At 37.5% G+C, this 23732-nt stretch overlaps 1 non-coding gene across 1 annotated transcript; it reads left to right on the top strand.

Annotated features, from left to right (window-relative positions):
* Positions 1-5448: 5448 nt before the first annotated feature.
* LOC130938347 (small nucleolar RNA R71) lies at positions 5449-5556 on the top strand. The gene has a single exon (XR_009069516.1). It is a non-coding gene; the product is annotated as a small nucleolar RNA R71 (small nucleolar RNA).
* The last annotated feature ends 18176 nt before the right edge of the window (positions 5557-23732 follow it).

Here is a 23732-nt window from a genome sequence, read left to right as displayed (position 1 = left end):
TCAGCCCAAGCACACACCAAGTGGGCCCAGAAGTGGATTTTTATGTCATTTACTCATCTTTGTACACCTTAGGCCACTAGTTTTCTATAAGTAGGACCTTTTACTATTGTATTGACATCTTGGTAGCCATCTTTGAGTTTATGCTATCTTAGATCACTGGGAGGCTGGCCTCACGGCCATGCCTAGACCTGTTCTTATGTATTTTTAACGGTGGAGTTCTACACACCATAGATTAAGGTGTGGAGCTCTGCTGTACCTCGAGTATTAATGCAATTACATTGTTCTTCTATTCAATTCCGCTTGTTCTTTGTCCAAGATATCACTTGTTCTTCAACTTGATGAAGGTGATGATCCGTGACACTCATCATCATTCTCACTCATGAACAAGGTGACTGACAACCACTCTTGTTCTACAAGCATTCGAGGCTTAGTGAATATCTCTTGGATTCTTTAACCGGAATCTTCGTGGTATAGGCAAGAACTGATGGCGGCATTCAAGAGAATCCGGAAGGTCTAACTTGTCTGTGGTATTTTGAGTAGGATTCAATGATTGAATGACTGTGACGTGCTTCAAACTCCTAGCAGGCGGGGCGTAGTGACAGACGCAAAGGATCAATGGATTTTATTCCGGCCTGACCGAGAACCGACAGCTGAATTCCGCTATGCCGTGACAGGGCATATGCAATCGCTTTCACTGAGAGGATGGAGGTAGCCACTGACAACGTGAAACCCTACACGAGTTGCCATGGAAAGGAGTAAGAAGGATTGGATGAAGACTGTAGGAAAGCAGAGAGACGGAAGGGAAGGCATCTTCATACGCTTATCTGAAGCTCTCACCAATGATATACATAAGTATCACTATCTTTATCTTTATGCTTTATTCGTTTATCACCATACCCATTTGAGTCTGCCTGACTGAGATTTACAAGGTGACCATAGCTTGCTTCATAGCAACAATCTCCGTGGGATCGACCCTTACTCGCGTAAGGTTTATTACTTGGACGACCCAGTGCACTTGCTGGTTAGTTGTGCGAAGTTGTGTTTATGCCATGGTATTGAGCACCAAGTCTTTGGAGCCATTACCGGGGATTATTTGAATATGGACAAAGTAGTGATCACAATTTCGTGCACCACTGAGCAATGAAGCATTTTCGTGTAGAGACTCTTCTTGGAGTTAAACGCCAGCTTTTATGCCAGTTTGGGCGTTTAACTCCCAATTAGGTGCCAGTTCCGGCGTTTAACGCTGGGAAATCTGAAGGTGACTTTGAACGCCGGTTTGGGCCATCAAATCTTGGGCAAAGTATGGACTATCATATTGCTGGAAAGCCAGGATGTCTACTTTCCAACGCCGTTGAGAGCGCGCCAATTGGGCTTCTTTAGCTCCAGAAAATCCACTTCGAGTGCAGGGAGGTCAGAATCCAACAGCATCTGCAGTCCTTTTCAGTCTCTGGATCAGATTTTTGCTCAGGTCCCTCAATTTCAGCCAGAAAATACCTGAAATCACAGAAAACACACAAACTCATAGTAAAGTCCAGAAAAGTGAATTTTAATTAAACTATAAAAATATACTAAAAACTCAACTCAAACTACTAAAATCATACTAAAAACAATGCCAAAAAGCGTACAAATTATCCGCTCATCACAACACCAAACTTAAATTGTTGCTTGTCCTCAAGCAACTGAAAATCAAATAAGATAAAAAGAAGAGAATATGCAATGAATTCCAAAAACATCTGTGAAGATCAGTATTAATTAGATGAGCGGGGCTATTAGCTTTTTGCCTCTGAATAATTTTGGCATCTCACTCTATCCTTTGAAATTCAGAATGATTGGCTTCTTTAGGAACTCAGAATCCAGATAGTGTTATTGATTCTCCTAGTTAAGTATGATGATTCTTGAACACAGCTACTTATTGAGTCTTGGCCGTGGCCCAAAGCACTCTGTCTTCCAGTATTACCACCGGATACATACATGCCACAGACACATAATTGGGTGAACCTTTTAAGATTGTGACTCAGCTTTGCTAGAGTCCCCAATTAGAGGTGTCCAGGGTTCTTAAGCACACTCTTTTTTCCTTGGATCATAGCTTTATTTCTTTCTTTCTTTTTCTTTTTCTTTTTCTCTTTTTTCCTTCTTTTTTTTGTTTTTTTCGTTTTTTTTTTCCATTGCTTTTTCTTGCTTCAAGAATCATTTTTATGATTTTTCAGATCCTCAGTAACATGTCTCCTTTTTTCATCATTCTTTCAAGAGCCAACAACTTTAACATTCATGAACCACAAATTCAAAAAGACATATGCACTGTTTAAGCATACATTCAGAAAACAAAAGTGTTGCCACCACATCAAAAATAATTAAACTGTTATAAAATTCAAAATTCATGCAATTCTTTTCTTTTTCAATTAAGAACATTTGTTTAAGAAAGGTGATGGATTCATAGGACATTCATAACTTTAAAGCATAGACACTAATGATCATAAGACACAAACATGGACAAACATAAAGCATAAATTTTCGAAAAACAAGAAAATAAAGAACAAGGAGATTAAAGAACGGGTCCACCTTAGTGATGGCGGCTTGTTCTTCCTCTTGAAGGTCTTATGGAGTGTTTGAGCTCCTCAATGTCTCTTCCTTGTCTTTGTTGCTCCTCTCTCATGATTCTTTGATCTTCTCTAATTTCATGGAGGAGGATGGAATGTTCTTGGTGCTCCACCCTTAGTTGTCCCATGTTGGAACTCAATTCTCCTAGGAAGGTGTTAATTTGCTCCCAATAGTCTTATGGAGGAAAGTGCATCCCTTGAGGTGAATCTCTCCATCTCCCATGACTCGGAGGTGGAAGCTTTTGCCTTCCCTTTCCACTTTCTAGAGGTTTCTCCGGCCTTAGATGCCATAAATGGTTATGGAAAAACAAAAAGCAACGCTTTTACCACACCAAACTTAAGAGGTTTGCTCGTCCTCGAGCAAAAGAAGAAAGAAGAGAGTAGAAGAAGAAGAAATGAGGAAGAAGGGAATGGCTTTGTGTTCGGCCAAAGAGGGGGAGAAGTGGTGTTTAGGTTGTGTGAAAATGAAGGGGTGAAGAAGGGTTTATATAGGAGAGGGAGGCATATGGTTCGGTCATGTATGGGTTGGTTTGGGAGGGAAAGTGGTTTGAATTTGAAGGGTGAGGTAGGTGTGGTTTTATGAAGGATGAATGTGAGTGGTGAAGAGAAAGATGGGATTTGATAGGTGAAGGGTTTTTGGGGAAGAGGTGTTGAGTTGATTGGTGAGTGGGTGAAGAAGAGAGAGGGTGGTGGGGTTGGTGGGGGATCCTGTGGGGTCCACAGATCCTGTGGTGTCAAGGAAAAGTCATCCCTGCACCAAATGGCATTCAAAATCACGTTTTGAGCCAATTCTGGCGTTAAACGCCGGGCTGGTGCCCATTTCTGGCGTTTAACGCCAGGTTTTTGCCCTTTTCTGGCGTTTAACGCCAGTCTGGTGCCCCTTTCTGGCGTTAAACGCCTAGAATGGTGCCAGACTGGGCGTTAAACGCCCACCTGCTAGCCTCACTGGCGTTTAAACGCCAGCAAGTTCTCCTCCAGGGTGTGCTATTTTTCTTCCTATTTTTCATTCTGTTTTTGCTTTTTCAATTGATTTTGTGACTTCTTATGATCATCAACCTACAAAAAACATGAAATAACAAAAGGAAATAGATAAAATATAATATTGGGTTGCCTCCCAACAAGCGCTTCTTTAATGTCAGTAGCTTGACAGAGGGCTCTCATGGAGCCTCACAGATACTCAGAGCAATGTTGGAACCTCCCAACACCAAACTTAGAGTTTGAATGTGGGGGTTCAACACCAAACTTAGAGTTTGGTTGTGGCCTCCCAACACCAAACTTAGAGTTTGACTGTGGGGGCTCTGTTTGACTCTGATTTGAGAGAAGCTCTTCATGCTTCCTCTCCATGGTGACAGAGGGATATCCTTGAGCCTTAAACACAAAGGATTCTTCATTCACTTGAATGATCAGTTCACCTCTATCAACATCAATCACAGCCTTTGCTGTGGCTAGGAAGGGTCTGCCAAGGATGATAGATTCATCCATGCACTTCCCAGTCTCTAGGACTATGAAATCAGCAGGGATGTAATGGTCTTCAATCTTCACCAGAATATCCTCTACAAGTCCATAAGCTTGTTTCTTTGAATTGTCTGCCATCTCTAGTGAGATTCTTGCAGCTTGTACCTCAAAGATCCCTAGCTTCTCCATTACAGAGAGAGGCATGAGGTTTACACTTGACCCTAAGTCACACAGAGCCTTCTTGAAGGTTATGGTGCCTATGGTACAAGGTATGGAAAACTTCCCAGGATCTTGTCTCTTTTGAGGTAATTTCTGCCTAGACAAGTCATCCAGTTCTTTGGTGAGCAAAGGAGGTTCATCCTCCCAAGTCTCATTTCCAAATAACTTGTCATTTAGCTTCATGATTGCTCCAAGGTATTTAGCAACTTGCTCTTCAGTGACTCATCCTCTTCAGAGGAAGAATACTCATCAGAGCTCATGAAAGGCAGAAGTAAGTCCAATGGAATCTCTATGGTCTCATTTTGAGCCTCAGATTCCCATGGTTCCTCATTAGGGAACTCATTGGAGGCCAGTGCACGCCCATTGAGGTCTTCCTCAGTGGCGTTCACTTCCTCTCCCTCCTCTCCAGATTCGGCCATGTTGATGGCCTTGCACTCTCCTTTTGGATTTTCTTCTGTATTGCTTGGAAGAGTACTTGGAGGGAGTTCAGTAACTTTCTTGCTCAGCTGTCCCACTTGTGCCTCCAAATTCCTAATGGAGGACCTTGTTTCAGTCATGAAACTTTGAGTGGTTTTGATTAGATCAGAGACCATGGTTGCTAAGTCAGAGGGGTTCTGCTTAGAATTCTCTGTCTGTTGCTGAGAAAAAGATGGAAAAGACTTGCCATTGCTAAACCTGTTTCTTCCACCATTATTGTTGTTAAAACCTTGTTGAGGTCTCTCTTGATTCTTCCATGAGAAATTTGGGTGATTTCTCCATGAAGAATTATAGGTGTTTCCATAGGGTTCGCCTAGGTAATTCACCTCTTCCATTGAAGGGTTCTCAGGATCATAGGCTTCTTCTTCAGATGAAGCATCCTTAGTACTGTTTGGTGCATTTTGCATTCCAGACAGACTTTGAGAAATCAAATTGACTTGTTGAGTCAATATCTTGTTCTGAGCCAAAATGGCATTCAGAGTATCAATCTCAAGAACTCCTTTCTTCTTATTTGTCCCATTGTTCACAGGATTCCTTTCAGAAGTGTACATGAATTGGTTATTTGCAACCATTTCAATTAGTTCTTGAGCTTCTGTAGGCGTCTTCTTTAGATGAAGAGATCCTCCAGCAGAGCTATCCAAAGACATCTTGGATAGTTCAGACAGACCATCATAGAAATACCTATGATGCTCCATTCAGAAAGCATATCAGAGGGACACTTTCTGATCAATTGTTTGTATCTTTCCCAAGCTTCATAGAGGGATTCTCCTTCCTTCTGTCTGAAGGTTTGGACTTCCACTCTAAGCTTACTCAATTTTTGAGGTGGAAAGAACTTTGCCAAGAAGGCATTGACTAGCTTTTCCCATGAGTCTAGGCTTTCTTTAGGTTGTGAGTCCAACCATGTCCTAGCTCTGTCTCTTACAGCAAAAGGGAATAGCATAAGTCTGTAGACCTCAGGGTCAACCCCATTAGTCTTGACAGTGTCACAGATTTGCAAGAATTCAGCTAAGAACTGATGAGGATCTTCCAATGGAAGTCCATGGAACTTGCAATTCTGTTGCATTAGAGAAACTAATTGAGGCTTAAGCTCAAAGTTGTTTGCTCCAATGGCAGGGATAGAGATGCTTCTCCCATAGAAGTCGGGAGTAGGTGCAGTAAAGTCACCCAGCACCTTCCTTGCATTGTTGTTGTTGTTGTTGTTGTTTTCGGCTGCCATGGTTTCTTCTTCTTTGAAGAATTCGGTTAGGCCCTCTACAGAGAATTGTGCCTTAGCTTCTCTTAGCTTTCGCTTCAAGGTCCTTTCAGGTTCAGGGTCAGCTTCAACAAGAATGCCTTTGTCTTTGTTCCTGCTCATATGAAAGAGAAGAGAACAAGAAAATATGGAATCCTCTATGTCACAGTATAGAGATTCCTTGAGGTGTCAGAGGAACAGAAAAATAGAAAGAAGAGGTAGAGAATTCGAACTTAATTAGATATAGTTCGAATTGTGCATTGAGAAGGAGTGGTACTCCATGAATAGAAGGATGTGGGAAAAGAGGAAGAAATTTTCGAAAATCAAGTGAAATATTTTGAAAACATTTTTGAAAAACTTTAATTGATTTTCGAAAATCAAGAGTGGGAAAGAAATCAAGTAATTTTTGAGAAAGATTTTGAAATTAGAAATTAAAAAGATATGATTTAAAAACTGTTTTGAAAAAGATGTGATTAAAAAGATATGATTGAAGAGATATGATTTGAAAACAGTTTTAAAAAGATTTGATTTTAAAAATTAATGACTTGCCTAACAAGAAAAGATATGATTCAAACATTAAACCTTTATCAACAGAAAAGGCAACATACTTAAAATGTTCAATCAAATCATTAATTGTTAGTAAGTATCTTTGAAAAAGGAAAGAAATTGATTTTGAAAATATTTGATTGAAAAGATATGATTTGAAAAAGAATTGATTTTGAAAAACTTTGAAAACTTGAAAAAAATTGATTTTGAAAACAAAATCCTCCCCCTTGTGCCATCCTGGCGTTAAACGCCCAGAATGGTGCACATTCTGGCGTTTAACGCCCAATGCACTACCTTTTTGGGCGTTAAACGCCCAACCAGGCACCCTGGCTGGCGTTTAAATGCCAGTCTATCCTTCTTCACTGGGCATTTTGAACGCCCAGCTTTTTCTGTGTAATTCCTCTGCTGCATGTTTTGAATCTTCAGTTCCCTGTACTATTGACTTGAAAATAGAACCAAGATCAAATAAACAAGGCATGCAAGACACCAAACTTAAAATTAGACACTAGACTCAAACAAGAAACATAAAATATTTTTGGTTTTTACGATTTTTATAATTTTTTTGTGCTTTTTTTTCAAAAATTATATGAAAATAGAAAATAAAGGTTTCAGAATTCTCAATTTGGATTCCAGGAATCATTGCAATGCTAGTCTAAGACTCCGGTCCAGGAATTAGACATGGCTTCACAGCCAGCCAAGCTTTCAAAGAAAGCTTCGGTCCAAAACACTAGACATGGCCAATGGCCAGCCAAGCCTTAGCAGATCATTGCTCCAATAGCAAGATTGATAGAAATCAACAAGCTATTGTGATGATCAGTTGAAACCTCGGTCCAATAAGATTAGACATGGCTTCTCAGCCAGCCAGACTTCAACAGATCATCATGAAACACTAGAATTTATTCTTAAGAACTCTGAAGAAAAATACCTAATCTAAGCAACAAGATGAACCGTCAGTTGTCCATACTCAAAACAATCCCCGGCAACGGCGCCAAAAACTTGGTGCGCGAAATTGTGATCACAACACAACTTTGCACAACTAACCAGCAAGTGCACTGGGTCGTCCAAGTAATACCTTACGTGAGTAAGGGTCGATCCCACGGAGATTGTTGGTATGAAGCAAGCTATGGTCACCTTGTAAATCTTAGTCAGGCAGACTCAAATGGGTATAGATGATGAATAAAACATAAAGATAAAGATAGAGGTACTTATGTATATCATTGGTGAGAGCTTCAGATAAGCGTATGAAGATGCTTTCCCTTCCGTCTCTCTGCTTTCTTACTGTCTTCATCCAATCCTTCTTACTCCTTTCCATGGCAAGCTTATGCAAGGGTTTCACCGTTGTCAGTGGCTACCTCCCATCCTCTCAGTGAAAACGTTCCTATGCTCTGTCACAGCATATGGCTAATTATCTGTCGGTTCTCGGTTAGGCCGGAATAGAATCCATTGATTCTTTTGCGTCTGTCACTAACGCCCCGCCTGCTAGGAGTTTGAAGCACGTCACAGTCATTCAATCATTGAATCCTACTCAGAATACCACAGACAAGGTTAGTCCTTCCGGATTCTCTTGAATGCCGCCATCAGTTCTCGCCTATACCACGAAGACTCTGATCTCACGGAATGGCTGGCTCGTTTGTCAGGCGAGCACTCGGTTGTCAGGCGATCAACCATGCATCGTGTATCAGGAATCCAAGAGATAAACACTAGAGCCTCGTTTGCTTGTATAACAAGAGTGGTTGTCAGTCACTTTGTTCATGAGTGAGAATGATGATGAGCGTCACATAATCATCACATTCATCAAGTTCTTGAGTGCGAATGAATATCTTAGAATAAGAACAAGCGGAATTGAATAGAAGAACAATAGTAATTGCATTAATACTCGAGGTACAGCAGAGCTCCACACCTTAATCTATGGTGTGTAGAAACTCCACCGTTGAAAATACATAAGAACAAGAGTGATCATTGGCTTCGGTCCCAGAGAGGGAACCAGAAGAACCAAGATCTGATCTAAGAACTAGATGTCCAAAGATGATCTAGAGATCTAAAGTGATCAAAAGATGAAAATACAATAGTAAAAGGTCCTATTTATAGGAAACTAGTAGCTTAAGAATTACAAAGATGAGTAAATGACATAAAAATCCACTTCCGGGCCCACTTGGTGTGTGCTTGGGCTGAGCAATGAAGCATTTTCGTGTAGAGACTCTTCTTGGAGTTAAACGCCAGCTTTTATGCCAGTTTGGGTGTTTAACTCCCATTTAGGTGCCAGTTCCGGCGTTTAACGCTGGGAATTCTGAGGGAGACTTTGAACGCCGGTTTGGGCCATCAAATCTTGGGCAAAGTATGAACTATCATATATTGCTGGAAAGCCCAGGATGTCTACTTTCCAACGCCATTGAGAGCGCGCCAATTGGGCTTCTATAGCTCCAGAAAATCCACTTCGAGTGCAGGGAGGTCAGAATCCAACAGCATCTGCAGTCCTTTTCAGTCTCTGGATCAGATTTTTGCTCAGGTCCCTCAATTTCAGCCAGAAAATACCTGAAATCACAGAAAAACACACAAACTCATAGTAAAGTCCAGAAAAGTGAATTTTAATTAAAAACTAATAAAAATATACTAAAAACTCAACTCAAACTACTAAAATCATACTAAAAACAATGCCAAAAAGCGTACAAATTATCCGCTCATCAGCTAGCAAGCTGACTCCAAGAATGATTTTTTTTATAGATATAGAGAAAAAAATTATGAACTTTATTAAAATTAAAAAACTCATAAAATAGATGATAATTTCACAAATTAATCAAATACATGATTTAAATATTATAGTTAAATAAAATAAAATGGCATTCCAAATAAAAACAAAAACAAAAAACAAAATGTCATTCTCGTAAAGTCTAGTGGATCAAAATTTATAAATTCTCTAAATAAAAGATCCAATTATCACCCTCGTCATATTGTAGATCAATGACATCGTTTGAATCAATTCATGAAGAATATTTTTTTTCTCTTGCAATATCTTCCTCATTTTATCTTCCTCTACAAAGTAAGGTGAACAATATTTTTAGTCTATTTTAACCTCAATAACTTTTTCAAATTTCATAAATACCATTTTGTACCTCCTTCTTTCCTTTGCGTTGCCTTTGTCCTTTCTACTATTTTTTAGACAAAACTCATCATATTCATCTATATAGCTTATTAGGAACTAAATTTGTTTTCTCTTTTTTTTTCTCTTGAAATCAACAAACTTCTCTAAACTCAAGCCATATAGGAATTTAAAGATGAGACCAAATTTTTAAATAGAAAATAAAACTAAACAAAAAAATATAATAATTGCTTTCACTTCTTCTCTTTTAATGTTTCAATTTTAATTTTATTCTAAAAAACAAAGAAAGAGAATATGTTATAAATTAGGGAGAAGAATATGTTGTAGATAGCCATGAAAAAAGGTGAAAAAGAGTGATAAGAAAATAAGAGAAAGGAGAGAAGAACAAACTCTTCAGAATTGTTTTTTTTAATTAAAATTAAAGGATAAAATTGTCATTTTTAATTATGTGTTGCTAATATTCTTTATAACTAAACATAATATTAGACATTAAACTAATATTATGTCTACTATTTTCAAACACTATTCACAAATACATATATTTTTGAAGCAGGTGCCTTTACTAGCTCCGATTTTTCGATTCATGGTTTCTACTAGCTTGACGGTATTGTTATTTGTGTAATTTGATGTGTATGTATTTTTATAATATGATTTTTATTTTTTTTTTCTGATTTGATAAATAACTTTGTTACTTGTTGAATATGAGTTAACTGGATATCTCTGTCAAATAATTACAGAAATAGGATATCAATACGATTTAGGAAGATATTAGACACAATGGAAGATGCTGTCAAGGTATGACACTGAAAAAATTGTTAATACGAATTCGTATATTATTCTTTGTGAGCCTAATATTTTTCAATTCTAATTAATTATTATTTAATCTTTATTTCAAAATTAGCAACTTTTCTACTTTTAAATTGTCCTGAAACGTATTTTTTCATGTTGATGTAGCTTGTTTGGGACTTATACAATCATGACATGCTTCCTACCCACCTGATTCTAGCCAACATTCATAATGATGGACCGATATGGAGTGCCATGATTTCTCTTATCCCATTTAAGTGTGTAGAGTGGCACCCCGCTAACTGGGTGACGAGACAGTTCGGTATGCAACAAGGCAAAGTCCCAAAGGATCTTGGTAGTAAGCATAACAATATCTTAATAAGTCTTAAAAAATTGAATTGGATCGTAATGCCCGATTAGGATTGGCAAGAGTACCCGAACCTGCGGGTATCCGACCCGCCCTACCCAGTGCGGGGCGGGTTTTGGTCAGGACGAGGTGCACTAGCGGGGCGGGATCGAAGTTAGGTGAACTCTCCCCTACCTGTCCCGGAGTATATATTATATATTATAATATAATATAAAATATTAATAAACATAAAAATATATATAAATAACTTTCTTGCCTAAGGTTTCACTCTTCAGTTCTACTATCAAACCCTAATCCTCATCCCCAGTGAGTGAGAGTAGTGAGAGCAGCAAGTGTATGTCTTCTCCAATGCCTACCAGTTAGCCGCCATCCTCCGTTTGAGAGCAGAGCTTCTTCTTATTTGAATTCTCCAACGCCTGAACTTACCTGTCGGTCGTCGTCCTCTGTATGAGAATAGAGTTGCTTCTTCTTCGAATTCTCCAACAACTAAACTTACTTGCCAGCCGCCATCCTCCATTTGCATGTAAGTTCCTCTCTCTCTCTCTCTCTCTCTCTCTCTCTCTGTCTGTCTCTGTCTCTGTCTCTCTCCCCCCTCCTTCTCTCCCTCTCTATCATTTTGTGATTTTTAAATCTGCAACGTCTTCTTTTACAGAGTTGTCATTTCCGGTCGCCATTGCTGTGAGCTCATTGTCAGTCGCTGTTGTTGCGTCATACGAATCACTGAATCAGCAGGTAAGTTCCTATCTTTCTCTCTTTCTCTCTCTTTCTCTCTCTCTCTCTCTCTCTCATCTCACTCATTGCAAATCTGCAACTATAACTCTGGAACTCTGTAACTATAACTGCAACTTATGTTAAGAAGAGTAATATGCAGCTAATTAGGGGCACTCATAATTTGTGATTCAGGAACTCTGTCATTCATATATTTGCTTATCTTTCATTTATTCTAGAACTTTGTAACTCTGTAACTATAATTGTAACTTATGTTAGAAAGAGTAATATGAAGTTAATTAGAGGCACTCATAATCTGTATAGTCCATATTTACTAATCCAATGGTTTATGCCTTGATGCATGTCTATATGCATAACATACTTTTTCAATTACTCCATATTTACTAATCCCTTTTTTTATAAGATTAAATCTAGTTTTATATGCTATGTTTACTCTTTTACTGTGATATGATGTATTATTATTTGTTGCAACTTATGTTAGGAAGAGTAATATGTTTTCTATTGTTATAATATATTATTTGTATTATTTTTGTCTGTTTGTATTTTTTTGCTATAAGTATTTTTATTTTGTTTAATTCTACTTAGTTTTTTCAATTTTTTTCGATATAGGTGTTTTAAGATTATTTCATGCCGAGTAATGCTAGATTAGACAGACAAAGTAATAATGCTGGTCCTAATAATAATAAAATTGAAGTTCAGAGTAATGCTAATCCAAATTTAGAAACTTCACAAGCAACGGATAATAATGTCTCAACTCCAGAAGAATGACTCCTGTTAAAGGTGACACTAAGGATAATGTTAAGAGTGCTTATTGAGAGTATTTTAATAATTTGAAAGTTGAAGGTAAATGGAAGGTGAAATACAAATTTTGCAAGAGTGTGTTTAATGAAAATATGAGGAATAATGGTACCAAATCATTGAAGAACTATGTGGATCGATATTGTAAGAGAATAAAAGTGACTAACTCAAGACAATCATCAATTGTTGAATCACTAGCAAAACAAGCACAAATACAAAAAGTGAATGAAGATGACTTTGTGTTTGATCCTTCATACACAAGAAAGTGTGTCACCAAAATGATCGCCTTGCATGAATATTCTGAGTTGTGTGGACCACTGTAGAATGAGGCGAATGTTTACTTCAATGCAACTAACATTTAAAGTGCCTAGTTGAAACATAGTCAGGAAGACATCTTGAAGATGTATGGGGATGAAAGCTGAAATTAACTCTTCAACTAGATAAAATTGATAGTAGAGTTGCAATAACTAGTGATATGTGGACTTCTAATTAAGAAAAGGGATACATGGTTGTCACAGCTCACTATATTGATAGTTCATAAAATTTGCATATGCGCCTATTGAGGTACTTTAAAAATTTTATAAACTTTTATATATTGTGTTATCTTCGCATGTTGAGTTTTGTTAATCTAAAATGCATGCATGTTTGTTAATCTTTTCAGCTTTCGTTATGTTCCTTGTCCCCATACAAGTGAAGTTCTCACTCAAACGTTGATGAAAATATTATTAGAATAAAACATTGATATAAAATTGTCCACTATTACATAATTACATTGTATAATTATTCTACTAATAATGATATGATAGATAAACTATTGTGGTATTTAAATTCTTCATTCTTGATGTTAGGGGTAAATTGTTACATATGTATTGTTGTGCTCATATATTGAATTTGATTGTGAATGATGATTTAAGTATAGTTAAGGAAAGTATAGAAAAAATTCATAGTAGTGTATTATAGTGGACTACAATACAGAAAAGGAACAAAACTTTTGTGAGTTAGTGTGCTAAAACATCGATACCATTTACTAGAAAATTAGTTCTTGATTGTCCGAATAGATGGAACTCAACTTATTTGATATTAGAAACTGCTTTGTTGTACAAAGTTGTCTTTCCTAGGTTAAGGCAGAAGGAATTCCAATATAAAACTGTGCCAAGTAATGAGGAATGATAACTTGCAAAGAAAATATGTGATAGATTAAAGTTGTTTTATGATGTTATTCAACTGTTTTTTTAGTCTAAATTTTTAACTGTCAATCTTTATTTTACTCTAGTTTGTAAAATAAAAGTGTCATTAGATGAATAAAAAATTGTTACTAATCCATTAGTTGCTAATATGACATCTAGCATAAAGAAAAAATTTGAAAAATATTGGGATAAAATTTAGGATATTATGGGTGTTGCTGCTATTTTAAACCTTAGGTACAAGATAGTTGGGATTGAGTTTCAATTTGAAAAAATGTATGCAGATCTAATAGAATATTTCAAGTAAGCTGACAGAATTCATCAGTTGTGTAATGAGTTGGTTAATGAATATAATCAAAAAATGAGTTTTGATGTACCATATGTTGGTACAAAAAAAGTTGATAAAAGTGAAAATGTAGGCTTATTTTGGGCGATGATTATATGGTGTATCTTAAAAGAAGAAAAATGACAAGGAGTTCATATGTGAATGTTGAGTTTGATCATTATCTTGAGGAAAAAATTCATCCTCCAAATGATCATAACTTTAATATTTTGAAATGGTGGAAGAACAATAGGATAAATTTAAAGTTCTTGCGAAAATAGCCTAGGATATGTATGTTATTATGGTGTTCACTGTTGCTTCTGAATCTGCTTTTAGTATATGTGATTGATGAGCGGATAATTTATACGCTTTTTGGCATTATTTTTAGGTAGTTTTTAGTAAGTTCAAGCTACTTTTAGGGATGTTTTCATTAGTTTTTATGATAAATTCACATTTCTGGACTTTACTATGAGTTTGTGTGTTTTTCTGTGATTTCAGGTAATTTTTGGCTGAAATTTAGGGACTTGAGCAAAACTTTGAAAAAGGCTGACAAAAGGACTGCTGATGCTGTTGGAATCTGACCTCCCTGCTCTCAAAATAGATTTTTTGGAGCTACAGAACTTCAAATGGTGCGCTATCAATGGCGTTGGAATGTAGACATCCAGAGCTTTCCGCCAAAATATAATAATCCATACTTTATTCGGAAATTGACGACGTAAATTGGCGTTGAACGCCAAGTACATGCTGCTGTCTGGAGTTAAACGCCAGAAACACGTCATGATCCGGAGTTGAACGCCCAAAACACGTTATAACTTGGAGTTCAACTCCAATAAAAGCCTCAGCTCGTGGATAGATCAAGCTCAGCCCAAACATACACCAAGTGGGCCCTAGAAGTGGATTTATGCATCAATTACTTACTCATGTAAACCCTAGGAGCTAGTTTATTATAAATAGAACTTTTTACTATCATAATATCATCCTAGATTGTATTTTGAATCCTGTGATCACGTTTTGGGGGTTGGCCATTCGGCCATGCCTGAACCTTTCACTTATGTATTTTCAACGGTGGAGTTTCTGCACACCATAGATTAAGGGTGTGGAGCTCTGCTGTACCTCAAGTTTCAATACAATTACTATTACTTTCTATTCAATTCTCTTTTATTCTTATTCCAAGATATACGTTGCACCACACTTTGATGAATGTGATGATCCGTGACACTCATCATCATTCTCACCTATGAACGCGTGTGACTGACAACCACTTCCGTTCTACCTTAGGCCGGTCGCATATCTCTTAGATTCCCCAAAAGAATCTTCGTGGTATAAGCTAGATAGATGGTGGCATTCATGGGGATCCGGAAAGTCTAACCTTGTCTGTGGTATTCTGAGTAGGATCCCGGGAATCCGGAAAGTCTAACCTTGTCTGTGGTATTCCGAGTAGCATTCTGGTATTGAATGATTGTGACGAGCTTCAAACTCCTGAAGGCTGGGCGTTAGTGACAGACGCAAAAGAATCAATGGATTCTATTCCAACCTTATTGAGAACCGACAGATGATTAGCCGTGCTGTGACAGAGCATCTGGACTATTTTCACTGAGAGGATGGGATGTAGCCATTGTCAAGGGTGATGCCTCCAAACGATTAGCCGTGCAGTGACAGCACATAGGACCATTTTCCCGAGAGGATTGAAAGTAGCCATTGATGATGGTGATGCCCTACATACAACTTGCCATGGAAAGGAGTAAGAAGGACTCAAAGAGTGAGTAGTGAAGTAGAGTTTCAAGAGGAGCACAACATCTCCATACGCCTATCTGAAATTCCTACTATTGATTCACATAAGTATTTCTATCTTATTTTATTTTCTGTTTATTATTTATTTTTGAAACCCATAACCATTTAATCTGCCTAACTGAGATTTACAAGGTGACCATAGCTTGCTTCATACCAACAATCTCTGTGGGATCGACCCTTACTCACGTAAGGTATTACTTGGACGACCCAGTACACTTGCTGGTTAAGTTGCACGGAGTTGTGTCCACACATAAGTGCCATAATAATGATTCCATACAACAACAAAGAATACTACATTGATGTGATCACAATTTCGTCCACCAAGTTTTTGGCGCCGTTGCCGGGATTGTTCGAGTTTGAACCGGTTCATCTTGTTGCTCAGATTAGGTAATTTTCTTTTCAAAAATCTTTTTCAAAATTTTCTTTTCTTTTTCGTTTTTTTTTCAAAAATATTTTCGAAAAAAAATTAATAAAAATCCAAAAAAATTAGAAAATCATAAAAATAAAAAATATTTTGTGTTTCTTGTTTGAGTCTTGAGTCAATTTTTAAGTTTGGTGTCAATTGCATGCTTTAAAAATTTTTCTTGCATTTTTCAAAAATTTCATGCATTCATAGTGTTCTTCATGATCTTCAAGTTGTTCTTGACAAGTCTTCTTGTTTGATCTTGATGTTTTCTTGTTTTGTGTTGTTTGTTGTTTTTCATATGCATTTTTCGTTTGTTAGAGTCCATGCATTAAAGATTTCTAAGTTTGGTGTTTTGCATGTTTTCTTTACATCAAAAATTTTTCAAAAATATGTTCTTGATGTTCATCATAATCTTCAAAGTATTCTTGGTGTTCATCTTGACATTCATAGTGTTCTTGCATGCATCATGTGTTTTGATCCAAATTTTTTAAGTTTTGGGTCATGTTTGTGTTTTTCTCTCTCATAATTAAAAAATTCAAAAATCAAAAAAATATCTTTTCCTTATTTTTCTCATAATTTTCGAAAATTTGAGTTGACTTAGTCAAAAATTTTCAAAATTAGTTGTTTCTTACAAGTCAAGTCAAATTTTCAATTTTAAAAATCTTATCTTTTCAAATCTTTTTCAAAAATCATATCTTTTTTATTTTTTTCTATTTTTCGAAAATTTTAAAAATCTTTTCTAAAAATATTTTCAAAATCTTTTCCTTTTCTTTATATCAAATTTTCGAAAACTCACTAACAATTAATGTGATTGATTCAAAAATTTGAAGTTTGTTACTTTCTTGTTAAGAAAGGTTCAATCTTTAAGTTCTAGAATCTTATCTTGTAGTTTCTTGTTAGTGAAGTAAGTAATTTTAAGTTTTTGAATTAATTCTTTTTATCTTTTATCTTATCTTTTTCAAAAATTTTATCTTTTTCAAAATTTGATTTCAAAATATCTTATCTAACTTCTTATCTTCTAATCTTTTCAAATTTGATTTTAATATCTTTTTTTCAACTAACTCTTTGACTTTTTGTTTGTTTCTTATCTTTTTCAAAACCACCTAACTACTTTTACCTCTCTAATTTTCGAAAATATCTCATCTCTTTTTCAAAAATTCTTTTTGTTTTAAATTTTAATTTTAATCTTATCTTATCTTTAATTTTCGAAAATACTAACCTCTTTTTCAAAATTATTTTCGAAATTCTCCCTCTCTTTTCTTATTCTATTTAATTATTTATTTACTAACACCTCTCTCCACCTCTCTTCATCTAAAAATCTGAACCCAATCTATCTCTTGTGTTTGGATTCTTCACTTTTCTTTCTTCTATCCCATTCTTTTTCTACTAACACAAAGGAATCTCTATACTGTGATATAGAGGATTTCTCTTCTTTTCTTGTTTTCTTCTCTTTCATATGAGCAGGAACAGGGAAAAAGGCACTCTTGTTGAAATTAATCCTGAACCTGAAAGGACTCTGAAAAGGAAACTAAGAGAAACTAAATTACAACAATCCAGAAACAAACTTTCAGAAATTTTCGAACAAGAGAAGGAGATGGCAGCCGAAAATAATAATAATGCAAGGAGAATGCTTGGTGACTTCGCAAGGCCAACGTCCAAATTTGATGGGAGAAGCATCTCCATTCCTGCCATTGGAGCCAACAACTTTGAGCTGAAACCTCAGCTAGTTGTCTTAATGCAACAAAACTGCAAGTTTTATGGACTTCCATCTGAAGATCCTTATCAGTTTTTAACTGAGTTCTTGCAGATCTGTGAGACTGTAAAGACGAATGGAGTTGATCCTGAAGTCTACAGACTCATGCTTTTCCCTTTTGTTGTAAGAGACAGAGCTAGAATATGGTTGGATTCACAACCTAAGGATAGCCTGGACTCCTGGGATAAGCTGGTCACAGCTTTCTTGAATAAATTCTTTCCTCCTCAAAAGCTGAGCAAGCTAAGAGTGGATGTTCAAACCTTCAAACAAAAAGATGGTGAATCCCTCTATGAAGCTTGGGAAAGATACAAGCAGCTGACCAAAAGATGTCCATCTGACATGTTTTCAGAATGGACCATATTAGATATATTCTATTATGGTCTATCTGAATTTTCGAAAATGTCATTGGACCATTCTGCAGGTGGATCTATTCACCTAAAGAAAATGCCTGAAGAGGCTCAAGAACTCATTGTTATGGTTGCAAATAACCAATTCATGTACACTTCTGAGAGGAATTCAGTGAATAATGGGATACCTCAGAAGAAAGGAGTTCTTGAAATTGATGCTCTGAATGCCATATTGGCTCAGAACAAAGTGTTGACTCAACAGGTCAACATGATCTCTCAAAATCTGAATGGATGGCAACATGCATCCAACAGTACTAAAGAGGCAGCTTCTGAAGAAGCTTATGATCCTGAGAACCCTGCCATGGCAGAGGTTAATTACATGGGTGAACCTTATGGAAACACCTACAACTCATCATGGAGAAATCATCCAAATTTCTCATGGAAGGATCAACAAAAGCCTCAACAGGGCTTTAACAATGGTGGACGCAATAGGCTGAGCAATAGTAAGCCTTTTCCATCATCTTCTCAGCAACAGATAGAGAATTCTGAACAAAACACTTCTAATTTAGCCAATCTAGTCTCTGATCTGTCAAAGGCCACTTTCAGTTTCATGAGTGAAACAAGATCCTCCATCAGAAATCTGGAGGCACAAGTGGGCCAGCTGAGTAAGAAAGTCATTGAAACTCCTCCCAGTATTCTCCCAAGCAATACAGAAGAACATCCAAAAGGAGAGTGCAAGGCCATTGATATAATCAATATGGCCGAATGCACAAGGGAGGAGGAGGACGAAAATCCTAGTGAGGAAGACCTCCTGGGACGTCCCTCAAGCAAGAAGGAGTTTCCTATTAAGGATCCAAAGGAATCTGAGGCTCATATAGAGACCATAGAGATTCCATTAAATCTCCTTCTGCCATTCATGAGCTCTGAAGACTATTCTTCCTCTGAAGAGGATGAAGATGTGACTGGAGAGCAAGTTGCTCAATATTTAGGAGCTATCATGAAGCTGAATGCCAAGTTGTTTGGTAATGAGACTTGGGAAAGTGAACCTCCCTTGCTCATTAGTGAACTAGATACCTGGATTCAGCAAATTTTACCTCAAAAGAGACAGGATCCTGGCAAGTTCTTAATACCTTGTACCATAGGCACCATGACCTTTGCAAAAGCTCTGTGTGATCTGGGGTCAGGGATAAATCTTATGCCACTCTCTGTAATAGAGAAGCTGGGAATCATTGAGGTACAACCTGCATTGTTCTCATTACAACTGGTAGACAAGTCATTGAGACAAGCTTATGGAATAGTAGAGGGCGTGTTAGTAAAGGTTGAAGGCCTTTACATCCCTGCTGATTTCATAATCTTAGACACTAGGAAAGAAGAGGATGATTGCATCATCCTTGGAAGACCTTTCCTAGCCACAGCAGGAGCTGTGATAGATGTCAACAGAGGTGAATTAGTCCTTCAATTGAATGGGAACTACCTTGTGTGTAAGGCACATGGCCATCCCTCTGTGACAAAAGAGAGTAAGCATGAAGAGCTTCTCTCAGTTCAGAGTCAAGAAGAGCCCCCACAGTCAAACTCTAAGTTTAGTGTTGTGAGGCCACAACCAAACTCTAAGTTTAGTGTTAAGATCCCATATCCAAACTCTAAGTTTGGTGTTGGCACTATACAACATTGACCTGATCACCTTTGTGGCTCCATGAGAGCCACTGTCAAGCTATTGACATTAAAGAAGTGCTTGTTGGGAGGCAACCCAATTTTATTTATTTAATTTTTATTTTATTTTATTTTATTGTTATTTTGTGTTTTATTAGGTACATGATCATGAGGAGTCACGAAAAAAATATAAAAATTAAAAGCAGAATCAAAAAAATAGCAGAAGAAAAATCACGCCCTGGAGGAAGCACAGACTGGCGTTCAACGCCAGTAAGAAGCATCTGGCTGGCGTTCAACGCCAGAACAGAGCATGAACCTGGCGCTGAACGCCAGAAACAAGCAACATTCTGGCGCTGAACGCTAGGAATGTGCCTAGAGGAAAAGCTGGCGCTGAACGCCAGTAACAAGCATGAAACTGGCATTCAACGCCAGAAACATGTTACATGTGGGCGTTGAACGCCCAGAACATGCACCACTCGGCGTTTAAACGCCATAATGGTGTGCAAAGGCATTTTACATGCCTATTTGGTGCTGGGATGGAATTCCTTGACACCTCAGGATCTGTGGACCCCACAGGATCACCTCAGGATCTGTGGACCCCACAGGATCCCCACCTACTATATTCCCACCTTACCTCCTAAACCTATTTTACTCTTCCCCATGTCACACTTCCCATAAACCCCACCTACCTCCAAAATTCAAAAATCTTTCCCACCCAATCCCACCCATATAGCCGAATACACACATCCCTCAATCTCCTCCATATCTTCTTCTTCTTCTTCATCTTTTCTTTCTTCTCTTGCTCGAGGGCGAGCAATTTTCTAAGTTTGGTGTGGTAAAAGCATAGCTTTTTGCTTTTCCATAACCATTAATGGCACCTAAGGCCAGAGACATCCAAAAAAAAAAGAAGAAGAGAAAAAAGGGAAGACAAAAGCTTCCACCTCTGAGTCATGGGAGATGGAAAGACTCATGTAAAGGGTTTATAGCTCAGTGGTAGAACATTTGACTGCAAATCAAGAGATCCCTGAGATACCTCAGGGGATAAATTGTCCTCCACACAATTATTGGGAGCAACTAAGGATAGGAACACCAAAATTACTAGGGATCATGCAACAGAAGCAAGGAAAAGACATAAAGGAGCTCAAAAAGCACCATTGGACCTTCAAGAAGGCGCCACTAAGGTGGATTGATTCCTTGTTCTTATTTCTTTCTGCTTTTCATTTTTTTTATGTTGTGTTTATTTATGTTTTGTGTCTCTACTTCATGATCATTAGTAGTTAGTAACAATGTCTTAAAGTTATGAATAATTCCATGAATCCTTCACCTCTCTTAAATGAAAAATGTTTTAATTCAAAAGAACAAGAAGTACATGAATTTCGAATTTATCCTTGAATTTAATTTAATTATATTGATGTGGTGACAATACTTTTGTTTTCTTAATGAATGCTTGACAGTGCATAATTTTGATCTTGTTGTTTATGAATGTTAAAACTGTTGGCTCTTGAAAGAATGATGAACAAAGAGAAATGTTATTGATGATCTGAAAAATCATGAAATTGATTCTTGAAGCAAGAAAAAGCAGTGAAAAACAAAAGCTTGCGAAAAAAAATAGAAAGAAAAAAGCAAAAGCAAGCAAAAAAAGCCAATAGCCCTTAAAACCAAAAGGCAAGGGTAAAAAGGATCCAAGGCTTTGAGCATCAATGGATAGGAGGGCCCAAGGAAATAAAATTCAGGCCTAAGCGGCTAAACCAAGCTGTCCCTAACCATGTGCTTGTGTCATGAAGGTCCAAGTGAAAAGCTTGAGACTGAGTTGTTAAAGTCATGATCCAAAGCAAAAGAGTGTGCTTAAGAGCCCTGGACACCACTAACTGGGGACTCTAGCAAAGCTGAGTCACAATCTGAAAAGGTTTACCCAGTTATGTGTCTGTGGCATTTATGTATCTGGTGGTAATACTGGAAAACAAAGTGCTTAGGGCCACGGCCAAGACTCATAAGTAGCTGTGTTCAAGAATCAACATGCTTAACTAGGAAAGTCAATAACACTATCCGAAATTCTAAGTTCCTAGAGAAGCCAATCATTCTAAACTTCAAAGGAAAAAGTGAGATGCCAAAACTGTTCAGAAGCAAAAAGCTACAAGTCCCGCTCATCTAATTATAATTAATATTCATTGATATTCTGGAATTTATAGTATATTCTCTTCTTTTTATCCTAATTGATTTTCAGTTTCTTGGGGACAAGCAACAATTTAAGTTTGGTGTTGTGATGAGCGGATAATTTATACACTTTTTGGCATTGTTTTTAGGTAGTTTTTAGTAAGTTCAAGCTACTTTTAGGGATGTTTTCATTAGTTTTTATGATAAATTCACATTTCTAGACTTTACTATGAGTTTGTGTGTTTTTCTATGATTTCAGGTAATTTCTGGCTGAAATTGAGGAACTTGAGCAAAACTCTGAAAAAGACTGACAAAAGGACTGCTGATGCTGTTGGAATCTGACCTCCCTGCACTCAAAATAACTTTTCTGAAGCTACAGAACTTCAAATGGCGCGCTCTCAACGGCGTTGGAAAGTAGACATCCAGAGCTTTCCAGCAATATATAATAGTCCATACTTTATTCGGAAATTGATGACGTAAATTGGCGTTGAACACCAAGTACATGCTGCTGTCTGGAGTTAAACGCCAGAAACACGTCATGATCCGGAGTTGAACGCCCAAAACACGTTATAACTTGGAGTTCAACTCCAATAAAAGCCTCAGCTCGTAGATAGATCAAGCTCAGCCCAAACATACACCAAGTGAGCCCCGGAAGTGGATTTATGCATCAATTACTTACTCATGTAAACCCTAGGAGCTAGTTTATTATAAATAGAACTTTTTACTATCATAATATCATCCTGGATTGTATTTTGAATCCTGTGATCACATTTTGGGGGCTGGCCATTCGGCCATGCCTGAACCTTTCACTTATGTATTTTCAACGGTGGAGTTTCTGCACACCATAGATTAAGGGTGTGGAGCTCTGCTGTACCTTAAGTTTCAATACAATTACTATTACCTTCTATTCAATTCTCTTTTATTCTTATTCCAAGATATACATTGCACAACACTTTGATGAATGTGATGATGCGTGACACTCATCATCATTCTCACCTATGAACGCGCGTGACTAACAACCACTTCCGCTCTACCTTAGGCCGGGCGCATATCTCTTAGATTCCCCAACAGAATCTTCGTGGTATAAGCTAGATAGATGGCGGCATTCATGGGGATCCGGAAATTCTAACCTTGTCTGTGGTATTCCGAGTAGGATCCCGGGAATCCGGAAAGTCTAACCTTGTCTGTGGTATTCTGAGTAGGATTCCGGTATTGAATGACTGTGACGAGCTTCAAACTCCTGAAGGCTGGGCGTTAGTGACAGACACAAAAGAATCAATGGATTCTATTCCAACCTGATTGAGAACCGACAGATGATTAGCCGTGCTGTGACAGAGCATCTGAACCATTTTCACTGAGAGGATGGGATGTAGCCATTGTCAAGGGTGATGCCTCCAAACGATTAGCCGTGCAGTGACAGCGCATAGGACCATTTTTCCGAGAGGATTGAAAGTAGCCATTGATGATGGTGATGCCCTACATACAGCTTGCTATGGAAAGGAGTAAGAAGGACTGGAAGAGTGAGTAGTGAAGTAGAGTTTCAAGAGGAGCACAGCATCTCCATACGCCTATCTGAAATTCCCACTATTGATTCACATAAGTATTTCTATCTTATTTTATTTTCTGTTTATTATTTATTTTCGAAACCCATAACCATTTAATCTGCCTAACTGAGATTTACAAGGTGACCATAGCTTGCTTCATACCAACAATCTCTGTGGGATCGACCCTTACTCACGTAAGGTATTACTTGGACGACCCAGTACACTTGCTGGTTAAGTTGAACGGAGTTGTGTCCACACATAAGTGCCATAATAATGATT

The sequence above is a fragment of the Arachis stenosperma genome, chromosome 6 (assembly GCF_014773155.1).
Source record: "Arachis stenosperma cultivar V10309 chromosome 6, arast.V10309.gnm1.PFL2, whole genome shotgun sequence".
Taxonomy (NCBI): Eukaryota; Viridiplantae; Streptophyta; class Magnoliopsida; order Fabales; family Fabaceae; genus Arachis; species Arachis stenosperma.
The sequence above is the reverse complement of the archived record's forward strand: the minus strand, read 5'-3'. Positions and strand labels throughout refer to the sequence as shown.